The sequence below is a fragment of the Mytilus edulis genome, chromosome 2 (genome assembly GCF_963676685.1).
Source record: "Mytilus edulis chromosome 2, xbMytEdul2.2, whole genome shotgun sequence".
NCBI lineage: Eukaryota > Metazoa > Mollusca > Bivalvia > Mytilida > Mytilidae > Mytilus > Mytilus edulis.
Window position 1 is genome coordinate 20,744,212 of NC_092345.1, and position 17,695 is coordinate 20,761,906.

At 31.4% G+C, this 17,695-nt stretch overlaps 1 long non-coding RNA gene across 2 annotated transcripts; it reads right to left on the bottom strand.

The window, feature by feature from the left end:
• Window positions 1-10,150: 10,150 nt before the first annotated feature.
• Window positions 10,151-17,069, bottom strand: LOC139511684 (uncharacterized). Of its 2 annotated transcripts, none has more exons than XR_011662075.1 (7): window positions 16,682-17,069; window positions 15,869-15,937; window positions 14,480-15,104; window positions 13,667-13,735; window positions 12,276-12,900; window positions 11,465-11,533; window positions 10,151-10,699 (listed from the first exon to the last, which is right to left on the bottom strand). It is a non-coding gene; the product is annotated as an uncharacterized lncRNA (long non-coding RNA). The 2 variants fall into 2 exon arrangements; XR_011662076.1 differs by lacking the exon at window positions 16,682-17,069 and adding an exon at window positions 16,451-16,530 and having other exon boundaries at window positions 10,547-10,699.
• Between the last annotated feature and the right edge of the window lie 626 nt (window positions 17,070-17,695).

Below are 17,695 nucleotides of genomic sequence, written 5' to 3' on the forward strand. Positions count from 1 at the left end.
TAATGGTGTATTATTAACAACTAGTTATAGGTCAAGATTAACGTTTTCATAAAAAATTATTGAACTTATTGAACAGTTTAATTTATATTTTTCGAAGAAATAGATAAAGCCTAAACAATGATTATACAGTCTGGGTTTTTTTCTCTGTGAAGTTTATAGCCTTGATGATGGACCTCTAAGTTTATTTCATACATATATGTACATGTATAATGGTCCTATTTCTGTGAGTCTTAAAGTGTTGTTACCTGTTGCATGCTGCGAGGACGTAGTAACACACCAATTCTCAAGAGACCGTTTGGCATAAAGCTTTAATACTTGGTAGTATTATGTGTCTTCATATTCCCTTGATCATACTGTACAGTCAATTTGATTTGACCATTTTCAATGCAGTTCAAGACAATTTTTATTATTTTATTTTTTTACTTTTGGAACACAGTGACAACTTGTAAACGCAACTCCTCCGAAACCCCTTTAAAAAGTTTACTTAGAAGAATGATGTAGTTCACCTTTCTTTACTATGATTTTGATTGCACTATTGTTGAAAGAGTAATTCGACTGATAAAATCGTTTGAATTGTTTGAATTACTTTTTTTTTACCACATGAATACTGTATTTCCCCTTTGCTGTATTTTGGCAAGACCTTTCGGCATTTGTGGTCATCAATCCTCCAACTTTGTAATTTGTTTGATCATCTAACCTTTTAGATACGAATAATGAGTTATTTTGTAGACGAAACGTCTGTCTAAACAGCTTACAATATAACAATGCTGATTTCTATTTAGAAGGGTTTTTTTTAACAAAAAACTTACAAACTTGGCACATGTAAGACAACAGTGGCGGATCCAGAAATTTTCATAAGGGGGCGCTGACTGACATAAAAGGGGGTTGCTCCAGTCATGCTTCAGTGATTCCGTTTATAATCAACCAAATGAAAGGGGGGCCGGGCTCCCAGGCCACACCCCTGCATCAGCCTTTGGACTGTGATCATGTTTTCTATCATCATATTCCACTATCGAATCGATTATACATGTTCAGATGGAGTTATTCGACTTTGACAAGTATTCTCTGTAAACTGTCGCATACTTAGGCCCTCGTTACTGCATTCCACATTGCAGAGCGGCGGGGACGTTTCGCGTACTTCATAGCAATACTGTTGTTACTTGCAAGAAGGGTATTTTCTTTTAAACAATAATTACAAGAAACATACAAGCGAACTCATAAATTAATGTTGTCATAACAGATCAGTTCGAAATCTTAGATGTAAATAAATGAAACAATTGTATTAACGACTGTTATATTTACATACAAAAACACAATTTAATGTTTGTAAGTGTATACAATGTGCCCTTTATTTGCTAAAGCTTGATATATCACGTGCTTCAAGTGTTGTTGTCTACATTGAAATTATTTTACTATAATTTCTTTAAAAAAAAAGGAAGAAGTAAAAAAGAGAATAACTACAAAACTAGTGATCTAAATGAGCGTGTGCCGCGTACCTGCATCTTCAGCAATGGCCACCTTTTATTTTGTTATTTTTTAAGGGGCCAGCTGAAGGACGCCTCCGGGTGCGGGAGTTTCTCGCTACATTGAAGACTCATTGGTGGCCTTCAGCAGTTGTCTGCTCTATGGCCGGGTTGTTGTCGCTTTGACACATTCCCCATTTCCTTTCTCAATTTTATATTATACAATATAAACATACATGCATTATCTGAACATTTATCTGTATTTTACAACTTCTGCCAATCTAGGCACACCTAGTCCAGAGTCGTGACTATTTGTGAATATTATCATTTTCAACAAGTAACGTGAACAAATTAATGTTCCAAGTCTAAGACATCTATTTAATGTCACTCAATATATGAAAGTACCACTTTTCCATTACTAAATTAACAAGCACATGCACACATATTACCTTAAAGAATGATAGAGCGAAGCAGTCCATAGCTTTTTAGAAAGCTCAAACTTGTACTTCTATTAGACTTATTCAATAACATTCAACTTCCGTAACAGCACGTGCTTTCCGTGACAACGTAATTACAATGCATAGGAAAACATACAACAATCTTAGATTAATCAAAATTAACTTCACTAAAATGGCTTTATATGAAAGCAAAATTTCTTTTGTCAGTTCAAAACAGAAATCAATCCATCAACACTGAAATATCTGGTAATATTTCAAATATATATAAAGCTAAATCTGTTCTTTCAAAATATGTAATATTCTATTGTTGTCATACGTGCAATTTACTATCATGAACTTGCGTATCAGCCGTATCTAGATATTATTAAAAGCTTTAACTGTCATCGACGAGACAAGTAAACGAACAAAGACAGCTTATGACAAAACCTCTTTATATCGCACACACATGAATATTAAATCTATATAAAATTAGAGGACGATTGTCGTTTACTGTTACCATACTAGTATTTAGACGTATCAAATAAATTATGTTGACGTCATCACTTGTATTTGGTAAGTTTACTAGTATAATAATTATATTACATGTATTATAATATGATTTATATAAAATGTCTAAATATTAGTCAATGAACTTTCTTATGAGGGCGTTGTGTCGTTAAGAAAAAAAAACCAATACTATACACAATAAATAAATTATACCGGTATAAACGTCCAAAAACAACACAAATGTTAAAAAACCCATCAGTAAAACAAATATCAATACATATCGAGGATAACTATAGGTGGCCTTCATCAATATGATGTAAAATGAAACAATCTTTACTGGTTGTACTTAAACAATATAGCCTAATGGTTTACTGTCATCCTTTTTCATACAACTAAATCTGTACTTCAATGTAGAGAGGTCAGAAAATAAGCAGTTACTGTTTTGAAAACAATCATTACAATAATATCAAAAAAAGTGTAATTATTATTATTACATTACAGAGAAAGAAAAAAATGTAATATAGTTATAGAAGAGGCAGATCTGAAACTATTTTGATTTAAATTAATAATTGTTCAATTTAATTGAAACCAAAAGTAGTACCAGAAAGTCATAGATAGCGAGATGTCCGCTATGCAGCTTTAGTTTATATCTGACATAAAGAAGCAACCGAACTACATGATAATCGAATTCCTGCGTTTCCATTGTGAAATAACTTTTATAAAAGTATTCTTTCAATTTTTTTTTATAAATATAGTCTGTTGAATTGTAAATTTTTCTATTAAATATAGAATAATTTAAATACAAATAGTGTATTCTTTCATATATGTTTCAAAGATACACGTATATTGAAAATGTGCTTACCTTGACAGATAAACAAATTAGTTCGGAATTAAGACACTTTCCCCAAATCACTGGTACATACCCATCGCTAAAAATATTTCTAAAATTTATAGTTCAGGATGAATTATTCATCGCCAGATAATTTGAACAGCCAGGTGATGGATTTATTTTTTTCTAATAAACACGATATTGATATGCAGCTGTTGACTGTTATCCTAAATATGCATTGTTCTTTTTCTTTTAAATTTGTCTTAAATGAGATCAGCTCTTTTCTTTTTGAAGCCAAAATTATAATAAATAGCAGAATAAAAAGTTATACATGTATCACATAGAACTCTATGGACTCGAACTAATTACTCAGATCGAGGTCTCACAGATTAATGGTTCCTTAGAATACTAGTAACTGTGTACTCGGACCATATACTATTGACTAGTTGGTATCATTTGCTATTTGTAGTTTTCATTGTACCTTGTTTTGATTCTATGATTGCTCACTGGAAACATTTTACAGAGAATAATATACACAGGAACTAAGGGAATATTGAGTTTTACACAGAGGAGTCATATGTTAGTAAACACAATGATGTCCTTCTTCTCTGTCGTTTTTTTTTTTAATTTTAACTAAACTAGAAAAAAAAAAACAGTTACTCACAAAAAGACACACACATTAAATACTTATGAATAAACATGAAATCTACGACTTTACAATTATTGAGACGGAATGTTCAGTATAAAGTTAACCAAAATGTGGGGTATATCGTATATTTCAATGATACAGCAACCCAACCATACCAAAATCTGACATTTTAGTTATAACTTTCTTTTGACTTAAATATCTTATCTCCTACACATTTATGTTGATTTTATATATTCTATAATATTTTAAAACACTTGAAAATACCGTAAACAAATATTGTGTCACAAAACAGTATCTCCTATTTCGGAGTACGTAAAAAGTTGTCCCCTTGGGGAATCCCACTCCCCCTCCGCTCGGACGCTTCTTGTAGAATGAAATTTCAACCAAGATAGATCAACATATGTAGAAGAAATAGTAGCGCTCACTTTTCGTATTTAAAAGATTCAACGTATTTATTGAAAACGCATACACAACCGACCTTTTTAATGACAAAAATCAAGCAAATATTTTAACAATTTTGATAAAAAAAAATGTAATTTTGCTAATTAATCATGGGTAAAAAATAAGTCATTTGTAATCTTGTAATTTAAAGTCATCGTTTAAGATATCCCAGTGTTTGGAAAAAAGGGTCATGATATATATTTTTTACAAATCAATCGGTATCTCGCATATTTAAATTTTCCACCGTTCCATAACTTTACTGGGCAAAGGGAGACAATTCCTAGCTAATACCATATTAGAACGGGTTCGATGACTTACAGAAAAGAGCGACGATTTACAGAAAAGAACCGAAAAAGGAAATCGATTTTTTTTTAGTAATCGAGAAAATGAGCAAATTGCAAATCCTTGAAAACCTTATACTGTTACAGGACTAATTTTAACTTACATGTGAAAATTTACAGGTAGGGTCGATTGCCTATCTTATAGAATAGAAAAAAAGAACAGAAAATGTTTATTCACCAAGTAAGGGCCCCTAGGAGGGCATATATCATACAAACAATAATATCATAAACAATGACATATGCAATACACAGACAATAGATATGTAGCATGAGTTATAAAAGAAATATAACAAAAAATACTATAGGAAAATTTAAAACACTCAACAAAATAATAGCAATATACTATAATACTCCAGGTTTATTAGTGTGTTTTACCTATAAAAAGAAAAAAACAAGAAACATAAGTAGTTAGTACTGAGAAATATATATACACATATAATTACATTGAATTACTGTAACACACAGTTTGTTTTTTGAAATTAATTTACGGCACGCGTTGCCGTTTTACCGTAGTTGTTCTATCAGCCAGTTTCTTTTACCTCGGACCTTTCTTCTTTCCTCTCGACCTAGCTTCATTGACCACTCGTCTGTCATCTGTTGACTTAACCAATTCGGTCTTAATACGTTATCGGCGGAACCTGGCAAAATATTTGTACCTTTCCATTAATGTTTTGTTTGCCCAAACAATCCTGACAACCTTAAAAAATGTTCGTTTGTGCTCGCAAGCGTATAAAGTCCTCTCCCTATGTGACTGCTCTCCGTAAATCTTTATAATTCGCCTCTACCAAGTCTGTCATCTTTATCACGAAGTCAACTAATGAGTATACCGTTGATTTTCCCGTTTGAATGGGTAACACTAGTCATTTTTGGGGCCCCTTTATAACTTGCTGTTTGGTGTGAGCCAAGGCTCCCTGTTGAAGACCGTACTTTGACCTATAATAGTTTACTTGTATACAAATTATGACTTGGATGGAGAGTTGTCACACCTTCTCATATCTATGAAAACAAATATTTAAATGATAAGATTAAAATCCTTGATGAAAAATAAATGATAATTAAGCATACATATATTAAAATAAAATAACTAAAAAAGTAAGTTATATTAATTGTTTCTTCTTTGTAAGTTCATATATCCAAATAAATGCACAAGCTAAATTTGAATTCTGCATTCATTTAAATTATTAAGAAGAATTGTTAACAATATAAAAAAAATCCGTGTATATATACATTGTTTTAACTTTACATAATAAATATATATGTATCCTCTTTTCGGTTCTTATCGGTTCTTTTTGGTCCTTTTTGGTTCTTTTCGGTTCTTTTCTGTAAATAGTTGCTCTTTATTGTAAATCGTTGGACCGTATTAGAACCATATATTGCCGGGTCCTGAGCAGTGATTAGACGTACCCATTTGGAACAAGCCAAAATTGTTTTTTATCAGTAAGAATACAAAAGGGTGTGGAGGGGAAACTTGGATACTGTTAAACGTTCATACACAACTGGTTACTGTCTTTGCCTTTTAAGTACCTATGGATTTTTGTAACTTCAAATAATTCGAAATTATTCAAAAAAATATTGAAAAACTTTAAATTTTAAAAAGAGGAAACTCAATATAATATTTGAAAAAAACAAACGTTATAGCAAGACATTTTTATTGCTTCGGAACATGATGCACATTGTGCGCACTGTAAATCATTTATTTTCTATGTTTGTTTTAGAGTTATCTTTAAAGTTGTATAGTGTATCCACCAACTGGACGACAGGAAAAGCAACGGCCATTCCTGACTTCGTTTTCGCATCTGAAGAAAATAGTGTGTAAAAACAAGTATTATAGCGAACTGAACTGCACAATGCAATTGAATATAAACTCAAAGATACTAGTAGTTGATCTTTGTAAGAGAAAATATGCAAGTGCTAGAGAAATTTGCACAACAATCAATCTATGTCTCTTTTATGTTTAGCCGCGCGTTTCAAAAGAAAAATCCGGCAAATATGTTTCCTTAGTGTTACATGTTTACATACAAAATGTAATAGAAGTAGATTATTTTCATTTTTTATTGGTTGATTTGTTGTTTTCGTGTGTATCTTCCATATTTATACAATTTTTATAATTAGTTTGTAATTCTGTGTTTTAGTAAACATTTGAATAAAAGTATTAATAGAAAATAAATGTTTAACATATGACTTATCATTGTAATTTGTACAGTCTCTGTTAATTGAATGACGTTTCATAGTTCTCAAATAAATGAGAAATTGTCACATATTAAATGCCATTAAGTCACTAAAAATACGTTTTAGTATATAAAAAAAAATCTATACGAGACACGAAGTCACTAGACAGTCGTTTGAAATAAATGTCATTTTTAATTTCCATCATGGTAAAAACCAACATATGCCATTTTTAATTTACATGTTTTTCTCGTAAGCTTCCGTTAAATCCAAAGTTGACATTTTATAACTAAGGAGCCGCCATGTTGACTTGCTGAAACGAGTAAATATGCGAATAATGCAATAGAATAGAAAATAAAACAAAACCTACCTCAAAAATCAGTTTTAATACAATATCATACGAATTCCGATGGTTCACGCAACAGAAAACTTTCAACTTTAGCGGTTTCATTTGTATGACGTCATGTTTTGAAATGACTTAAATGCGCCAAAAAGATTAATATACTTTCGCGGAATTTTATTTAATTTTTATTTTTGTTGATTTGTCCGAGCTCTTGTGCATTACTTCTTTTTATTATGCATAAGAATAAGAAAAAAAGTTATTTTGTCTTTTTTTAATTGCCCTTTTTAAAACAATAAAATCGGCAGAGGGTCTGCAAATAGGTTCCAATAGTACATGTAGATTTACGTGGGAAGTATATTGTAACAGCCATTATTATGTATATCTCTGAGTCTGCGCTAAGTATATTTTATCGAGAATTTTATCACAGTGTTGTTTACAAAGCTAAAGAAGCACGTCATATTAGAATTACCTGTATTTATTATTATTGATAATAATAATTTCTGATACTTTAAAAAGTTGTTTAGTCATTATTTAATATCCAGAAACCAAAGATATTGTTTTTAAATTAAAGATTGGCAACAATCTTTATACTCCGAATTACGTCCGAACGAAAAGCTATGGTGAGAGGCGTTGTGACAAGGCTGCACCTACACTCTGGAACAGTTTGCCATTGTCATTCCAGAGTGTAAATTCTTTAGATGTTTTTAAAAAGCAACTGAAGACTCGCTTATTTCGAACTTCTTTCTTGTAGATTTTACATATTTTTAATTGACTGCATTAGTTTTAGACTGTTTTGTATATTTTAGGGTACATGCATTTTTCATTTTTTATATCTTTCTTTTTTTTCTTCTACAGTATTTATGAATTTTAATAGGCTTGTTTGACTATTTTAAGTGAGTGCTTCGTACGTTATGGTTTATGTATTTTTGTATTTTATTTATTTTTAAATGTGAAGTGCTTAGAGTAATTATTGTTGTAATATAATGCGCTATATAAATATTGTATTTATATTATTATTATTGTTGAAGGCCGTAAGTCGACACATATTTGATATGCATCTAAGTCCTGTCTATATATTTGATCGTTACTCTTCCTTCGGACACAACAAGAATCCCATAGCTGACCCATGTCGAACATGAAATAAACCATAACACCGAATTTTCTGTAATCTTAAATTGTGTGCAAGAATTGCTCTTTTTCGGAATAATTGACGACAGTTTTAAATCATAACGACATATGTCATGTAACATGCAGTAAACAAACCACCTTTCTATGTGCATTACGCGCCTTATTCAGTGTGTACCAAGTTTGTTTATGCTATTTCTTCATAGACAGAAAAAATATTATAGTCATTCCTTAAATAAATAATAAATAAGAAACAACACGAACTCCACTAAAAACCGGGAGTGAACTCAGGTGCTCCGGAAGGGTAAGCATTTCCTGCACCGTATACGGCACCCGTCGTGTTATTTCTTTGTTCAGAAACGAATCACATATTTGAAAATTCGACTTATGCCAGCATTATTATGTGTCAATTTTATTACTATATTTTACAAATTTTGATGTACAAACATATTAACTTTAAACAAAGATAATTACCATATTGAAATTCCGGTCAAAGTTCCTTTGACAAAATATTCGAAAGTTATATTTTGCCATTGTTTGGCACAAAAAAACACTTAACACAGTCATGTCTTACAGTGGAGATCAGTTCTAACCTCTCATAAATTCTGTCAGAATCTGTCAGGAGAACTGACACCTTTTAGTCAGTTCTAGGTTAGAACTGTTCTAGCTAGAACTGATTTGGTCAGTTCTACCTAGAACTGATTTGGACAGTTCTAGCTAGAACTGATCCTGACAGTTCTACCCTAGAACTGATCCTGACAGTTCTACCCTAGAACAGTTTTAGACAGTTCTAGCTAGAACTGACCAAATCTTTGGTCAGTTCTACTTCTAGAACAGTTCTACAGTTAGAATTGATTTCAAATTCTACGGCTAGAATTGATTTATAAATTCTACGGCCAGAATTAATTTATAAATTCTACGGCTAAAATTGATTTATAAATTCTACGGCTAGAATTGATTTATAAGTTTTAAGAAATATTTGTCTTAATATAAAGGCTTCGGCAAAATAGCGATTAATATTATATAGAGTTTTGCTATTTTGCCGGTTTTATTTCAGATTTATAATCGGCAAGAGAACATGTTTAACCCCGCCATATTCTGCATGTATGTGCCTGTTCCAAGTCAGGAGCCCGTAATTCAGTGATTTTCTTTTGTTGATGTGTAACATAAAATATTTGTTTTTCTTTCATTTTTTGTACATAAATTACGCCGTTAATTAGTATTATGGGGGGGGGGGGGTATTATTTGAATTATTTTACATTTGTTATTCTGGGAGTCAGGTTGGCTCGTTATCACATAACAAAATTATCTGACCTCGTTAACCAAATGTAATATCTGTTTACGAGTAGTTTTCATACCTCGAATTGACCTGTTTAACAAAAATCTTTTTACAACATCAATCTAAACTGACATTATTTGCTCTTTCTTTCTGAAAATCTTATTCTATATAGCTGCACAGTACTTCAGTTTTAATTTTAGGTCAAGAGGGACTGTACTATACAAGTTACAGCAATATTGGAAAACAATTTTGTTCGCATAAATTTATAGATCCAGCATGCAGGGGCAGATCCAGCCATTTAAAAAAAAGGGGGGGTTCCAACTATATGTTCCCATTCAAATGCATTGATCGTCAAAAAAAGGGGGTTCCAACTCCTGGACCCCGCCCCCCCCCCCCCCCCCCCGCCCCTTGATCTGCCAATGAGCATGTCCTCTTTTTATTCAAAATATTGAATCACAAACAAATATCAGTAGTTTTCATACTTCAGACTGAGTCGTATGATAAAATCTTTTGACCGCATCAACCAAAACTTACCATATTTGTTTTTTTTTTTAGGTAAATCTAAATAGCTGGGTATACATTTACAATTAATTCTCCATAGGCCGTAATGGTAACGTTTTCCTCCGTTGCTCAGTCCATATCGTTTACTTGAACATGTATGATGGCTCATATCGAAGCTGATACATTTATACATGTCTGGTTAAATTTTCGGGGTGGCAAGTGAGATTACTTTTTTCGCAAATTGCTGGACCCCGGAAGATGGTGAAAAATGTCACTCTCCTCATGAAATAATCCCAAAATTCTGATCATAAAATTCAATAAAAAAATTGTCCTTTCTAATAATTTATTTCAGGTCAAATCTACATCTTTCTTTTCTCATCACATCAGCTCTATAAAACAGTTCTTATTGTTCATTTATGTCCATTTTTAAAATCACAGCATCCACAATTGTATGGCGGACTAATATTTTTTTTAATTACGTCATCCGAGTTCCTCATCTCAAGGTCTATTAGGGATCCTGACCCATATTGAAATCAATACTTCTGATTTTTCCAAATATTTTTACGTGATCTTCATCGGTATAACATTCTGAATAAATCTGTGTATTTTTGTCCATTTCTGAAAAAAAAATAAAGTTGTTTTAGCACTATAAGGCAATGACACTTTCGTCGCTATATTCATTTATTTTGAATACAATGTGTATGTATAATTAATTTCTTCCAGAATACATTCAATAGTCAAAACAAGGACAAAACTTCTGATTATAACCTTTAATTACAACACACAGACCCTGTTAAAGGATTCTATAAAATTTTCTTGTGTCTTAAAGTGCATTTTGGCAGAGAAATTATGCAAAAATGAAGATTTTATCAAAAAAAACCAACACCAAAATAATTATTCTTACTAGTGGAAATCTTGTATTTAAAACTGTGGAAAGCACTCTAAACTACTGGGAAAGTCATCCTTATCATATAATTAGAGTGCAATATAGTGCAAATTTTCAAAACTTGTCCTTTCACATAATTCTATTTGAGAAAAAATGTTTTTAACATGTATTTCAGTGAAAACCTTTTATTAGTGAGAAATCCACATGAGGTTTTAAAGGAAACATTGTGACATCACATGTATTATGGCGTCATTAAATAACGACAGATCAAAATAGTGCTAAACATAGTTTGCAGTGTTACGTGAGAAACAGTTGCCGCAAGATTTAACTCGAAATATTGAGTCGAAACGATCTGTAACTAAGCCTTTCCATTCAATATCAAGACCATAGCAACAGTTTTCATATTTGCATATTTTTAACATACCGACTGTAATTTCAATTGCATAAATACCATAAATAAACAATTTAGAGCTTGCCTAACAAAACAAAATGCTTACCAGTTATTCAGGACTTTTTAAAACCTCTAGTTTGCCATCTCAGGTTAAAAAGTAATGATATGTCTGGAACTGAAATAAGACAAAAAAAAATTACTCAGGCTGTGTTATCATTTGATTTAAATACATAAGTATTATTGAGAGAGAAAAATCTATTTCTTGAAAGTTTAATTACAAAGAAAGACAAATGCTTCTCCCTTGTGGCTTAGTAACCTTCATTTAAACCTTTATATTAGAAGCAATGGGTAGTAGCTTACTAGCTTAATAGTTGAATCGGTGCAGAAATATTGTTTTCAAAAAGGTTTGACCCTCCCCCTTTTTCACTGAGAAATGACAATATCTTTTGTTTTGCTCAAGTGCATTAAAAATAATAATTCATGATTTTCTTAAAACATGTACATGTGTTTTCTGTTTTTTTGCATATATCTACTGACCAGGGGTCAAATCATTGGATAAAAGCACATGCGATGATGTATATCACTTTACTCGTATGAAGTGTGTTATCTCCCATGATTATCAGGTATTCCTGTAGACCGAAGTGATAATTACATAACAAAGACTATATTGTGTCATGTTTACTTACAATTTAATAATATTTAAAAGTTATTTCTTGCCTTTTTCAATATAGTAAACAAATTCCTTTCGGATATCTCGGAAGTAAACAAAGTTATGATTGTGCCTAAAAAAAGTGTTCAGCCCCGTGCCAGTAATGCATTTTAAAAGCGAAAATTTCATTGAGTTTTTGCTGATCTTTATCAATAATATTTATCTTAAACCATTTATAATAACTAGGTATAAATAAAAAACTACTAACCATCATTTTCGGTGGTGTACAAGGTGAAATCATCCATAAATCAGCCTGAAAACTTCTGGAATTAAGCTTCTAATTTGGGTATACATTTACAATTAATTCTCCATAGGCCGTAATGGTAACGTTTTCCTCCGTTGCTCAGTCCATATCGTTTACTTGAACATGTATGATGGCTCATATCGAAGCTGATACATTTATACATGTCTGGTTAAATTTTCGGGGTGGCAAGTGAGATTACTTTTTTCGCAAATTGCTGGACCCCGGAAGATGGTGAAAAATGTCACTCTCCTCATGAAATAATCCCAAAATTCTGATCATAAAATTCAATAAAAAAATTGTCCTTTCTAATAATTTATTTCAGGTCAAATCTACATCTTTCTTTTCTCATCACATCAGCTCTATAAAACAGTTCTTATTGTTCATTTATGTCCATTTTTAAAATCACAGCATCCACAATTGTATGGCGGACTAATATTTTTTTTTAATTACGTCATCCGAGTTCATCATCTCAAGGTCTATTAGGGATCCTGACCCATATTGAAATCAATACTTCTGATTTTTCCAAATATTTTTATGTGATCTTCATCGGTATAACATTCTGAATAAATCTGTGTATTTTTGTCCATTTCTGAAAAAAAAAATAAAGTTGTTTTAGCACTATAAGGCAATGACACTTTCGTCGCTATATTCATTTATTTTGAATACAATGTGTATGTATAATTAATTTCTTCCAGAATACATTCACTAGTCAAAACAAGGACAAAACTTCTGATTATAACCTTTAATTACAACACACAGACCCTGTTAAAGCATTCTATAAAATTTTCTTGTGTCTTAAAGTGCATTTTGGCAGAGAAATTATGCAAAAATGAAGATTTTATAAAAAAAAACCAACACCAAAATAATTATTCTTACTAGTGGAAATCTTGTATTTAAAACTGTGGAAAGCACTCTAAACTACTGGGAAAGTCATCCTTATCATATAATTAGAGTGCAATATAGTGCAAATTTTCAAAACTTGTCCTTTCACATAATTCTATTTGAGAAAAAATGTTTTTAACATGTATTTCAGTGAAAACCTTTTATTAGTGAGAAATCCACATGAGGTTTTAAAGGAAACATTGTGACATCACATGTATTATGGCGTCATTAAATAACGACAGATCAAAATAGTGCTAAATATAGTTTGCAGTGTTACGTGAGAAACAGTTGCCGCAAGATTTAACTCGAAATATTGAGTCGAAACGATCTGTAACTAAGCCTTTCCATTCAATATCAAGACCATAGCAACAGTTTTCATATTTGCATATTTTTAACATACCGACTGTAATTTCAATTGCATAAATACCATAAATAAACAATTTAGAGCTTGCCTAACAAAACAAAATGCTTACCAGTTATTCAGGACTTTTTAAAACCTCTAGTTTGCCATCTCAGGTTAAAAAGTAATGATATGTCTGGAACTGAAATAAGACAAAAAAAAATTACTCAGGCTGTGTTATCATTTGATTTAAATACATAAGTATTATTGAGAGAGAAAAATCTATTTCTTGAAAGTTTAATTACAAAGAAAGACAAATGCTTCTCCCTTGTGGCTTAGTAACCTTCATTTAAACCTTTTATATTAGAAGCAATGGGTAGTAGCTTACTAGCTTAATAGTTGAATCGGTGCAGAAATATTGTTTTCAAAAAGATTTGACCCTCCCCCTTTTTCACTGAGAAATGACAATATCTTTTGTTTTGCTCAAGTGCATTAAAAATAATAATTCATGATTTTCTTAAAACATGTACATGTGTTTTCTGTTTTTTTGCATATATCTACTGACCAGGGGTCAAATCATTGGATAAAAGCACATGCGATGATGTATCTCACTTTACTCGTATGAAGTGTGTTATCTCCCATGATTATCAGGTATTCCTGTAGACCGAAGTGATAATTACATAACAAAGACTATATTGTGTCATGTTTACTTACAATTTAATAATATTTAAAAGTTATTTCTTGCCTTTTTCAATATAGTAAACAAATTCCTTTCGGATATCTCGGAAGTAAACAAAGTTATGATTGTGCCTAAAAAAAGTGTTCAGCCCCGTGCCAGTAATGCATTTTAAAAGCGAAAATTTCATTGAGTTTTTGCTGATCTTTATCAATAATATTTATCTTAAACCATTTATAATAACTAGGTATAAATAAAAAAACTACTAACCATCATTTTCGGTGGTGTACAAGGTGAAATCATCCATAAATCAGCCTGAAAACTTCTGGAATTAAGCTCCTAATTTGGGTATACATTTACAATTAATTCTCCATAGGCCGTAATGGTAACGTTTTCCTCCGTTGCTCAGTCCATATCGTTTACTTGAACATGTATGATGGCTCATATCGAAGCTGATACATTTATACATGTCTGGTTAAATTTTCGGGGTGGCAAGTGAGATTACTTTTTTCGCAAATTGCTGGACCCCGGAAGATGGTGAAAAATGTCACTCTCCTCATGAAATAATCCCAAAATTCTGATCATAAAATTCAATAAAAAAATTGTCCTTTCTAATAATTTATTTCAGGTCAAATCTACATCTTTCTTTTCTCATCACATCAGCTCTATAAAACAGTTCTTATTGTTCATTTATGTCCATTTTTAAAATCACAGCATCCACAATTGTATGGCGGACTAATATTTTTTTTTAATTACGTCATCCGAGTTCATCATCTCAAGGTCTATTAGGGATCCTGACCCATATTGAAATCAATACTTCTGATTTTTCCAAATATTTTTATGTGATCTTCATCGGTATAACATTCTGAATAAATCTGTGTATTTTTGTCCATTTCTGAAAAAAAAATAAAGTTGTTTTAGCACTATAAGGCAATGACACTTTCGTCGCTATATTCATTTATTTTGAATACAATGTGTATGTATAATTAATTTCTTCCAGAATACATTCACTAGTCAAAACAAGGACAAAACTTCTGATTATAACCTTTAATTACAACACACAGACCCTGTTAAAGCATTCTATAAAATTTTCTTGTGTCTTAAAGTGCATTTTGGCAGAGAAATTATGCAAAAATGAAGATTTTATAAAAAAAACCAACACCAAAATAATTATTCTTACTAGTGGAAATCTTGTATTTAAAACTGTGGAAAGCACTCTAAACTACTGGGAAAGTCATCCTTATCATATAATTAGAGTGCAATATAGTGCAAATTTTCAAAACTTGTCCTTTCACATAATTCTATTTGAGAAAAAATGTTTTTAACATGTATTTCAGTGAAAACCTTTTATTAGTGAGAAATCCACATGAGGTTTTAAAGGAAACATTGTGACATCACATGTATTATGGCGTCATTAAATAACGACAGATCAAAATAGTGCTAAATATAGTTTGCAGTGTTACGTGAGAAACAGTTGCCGCAAGATTTAACTCGAAATATTGAGTCGAAACGATCTGTAACTAAGCCTTTCCATTCAATATCAAGACCATAGCAACAGTTTTCATATTTGCATATTTTTAACATACCGACTGTAATTTCAATTGCATAAATACCATAAATAAACAATTTAGAGCTTGCCTAACAAAACAAAATGCTTACCAGTTATTCAGGACTTTTTAAAACCTCTAGTTTGCCATCTCAGGTTAAAAAGTAATGATATGTCTGGAACTGAAATAAGACAAAAAAAAATTACTCAGGCTGTGTTATCATTTGATTTAAATACATAAGTATTATTGAGAGAGAAAAATCTATTTCTTGAAAGTTTAATTACAAAGAAAGACAAATGCTTCTCCCTTGTGGCTTAGTAACCTTCATTTAAACCTTTTATATTAGAAGCAATGGGTAGTAGCTTACTAGCTTAATAGTTGAATCGGTGCAGAAATATTGTTTTCAAAAAGGTTTGACCCTCCCCCTTTTTCACTGAGAAATGACAATATCTTTTGTTTTACTCAAGTGCATTAAAAATAATAATTCATGATTTTCTTAAAACATGTACATGTGTTTTCTGTTTTTTTGCATATATCTACTGACCAGGGGGTCAAATCATTGGATAAAAGCACATGCGATGATGTATCTCACTTTACTCGTATGAAGTGTGTTATCTCCCATGATTATCAGGTATTCCTGTAGACCGAAGTGATAATTACATAACAAAGACTATATTGTGTCATGTTTACTTACAATTTAATAATATTTAAAAGTTATTTCTTGCCTTTTTCAATATAGTAAACAAATTCCTTTCGGATATCTCGGAAGTAAACAAAGTTATGATTGTGCCTAAAAAAAGTGTTCAGCCCCGTGCCAGTAATGCATTTTAAAAGCGAAAATTTCATTGAGTTTTTGCTGATCTTTATCAATAATATTTATCTTAAACCATTTATAATAACTAGGTATAAATAAAAAACTACTAACCATCATTTTCGGTGGTGTACAAGGTGAAATCATCCATAAATCAGCCTGAAAACTTCTGGAATTAAGCTTCTAATTTGGGTATACATTTACAATTAATTCTCCATAGGCCGTAATGGTAACGTTTTCCTCCGTTGCTCAGTCCATATCGTTTACTTGAACATGTATGATGGCTCATATCGAAGCTGATACATTTATACATGTCTGGTTAAATTTTCGGGGTGGCAAGTGAGATTACTTTTTTCGCAAATTGCTGGACCCCGGAAGATGGTGAAAAATGTCACTCTCCTCATGAAATAATCCCAAAATTCTGATCATAAAATTCAATAAAAAAATTGTCCTTTCTAATAATTTATTTCAGGTCAAATCTACATCTTTCTTTTCTCATCACATCAGCTCTATAAAACAGTTCTTATTGTTCATTTATGTCCATTTTTAAAATCACAGCATCCACAATTGTATGGCGGACTAATATGTTTTTTTAATTACGTCATCTGAGTTCCTGATCTCAAGGTCTATTAGGGATCCTGACCCAGCTGCACAGTAGTTCAGTTATAATTTTAGGTCAAGAGGGACTGTAGTATATAAATAACTACAATATTGGAAATCAATGACCACAATTTTTTTTCTCGTATCAATTGAGAGTGCCAGCATTTCCTATTTTTATTCAAAATATTGCATCAGAAACAAATATCAGTAGTTTTCATACCTCAGACTGACAGTAACATGTAATCATGTAACAAAATTATTTGTCTGCATCAATCAAAACTGACCATATTTGACAGCATCAATCAAAACTGACCATATTTGACCGCATCAACCAAAACTGACCATATTTGCTCTTTTTTATGTAACTCTTATAGTCGCATAGTAAATCTGTAATATTTTTATGTGAGAATGGATTGTAAAATCATGAAAATACAAATGATAGAAATATTGGACCACAATGCTACCTTATTTCATTTGCATCAATTTAGAATGCCAGCATGTCCTCTTGTTATTCAAAAAATTGCATCT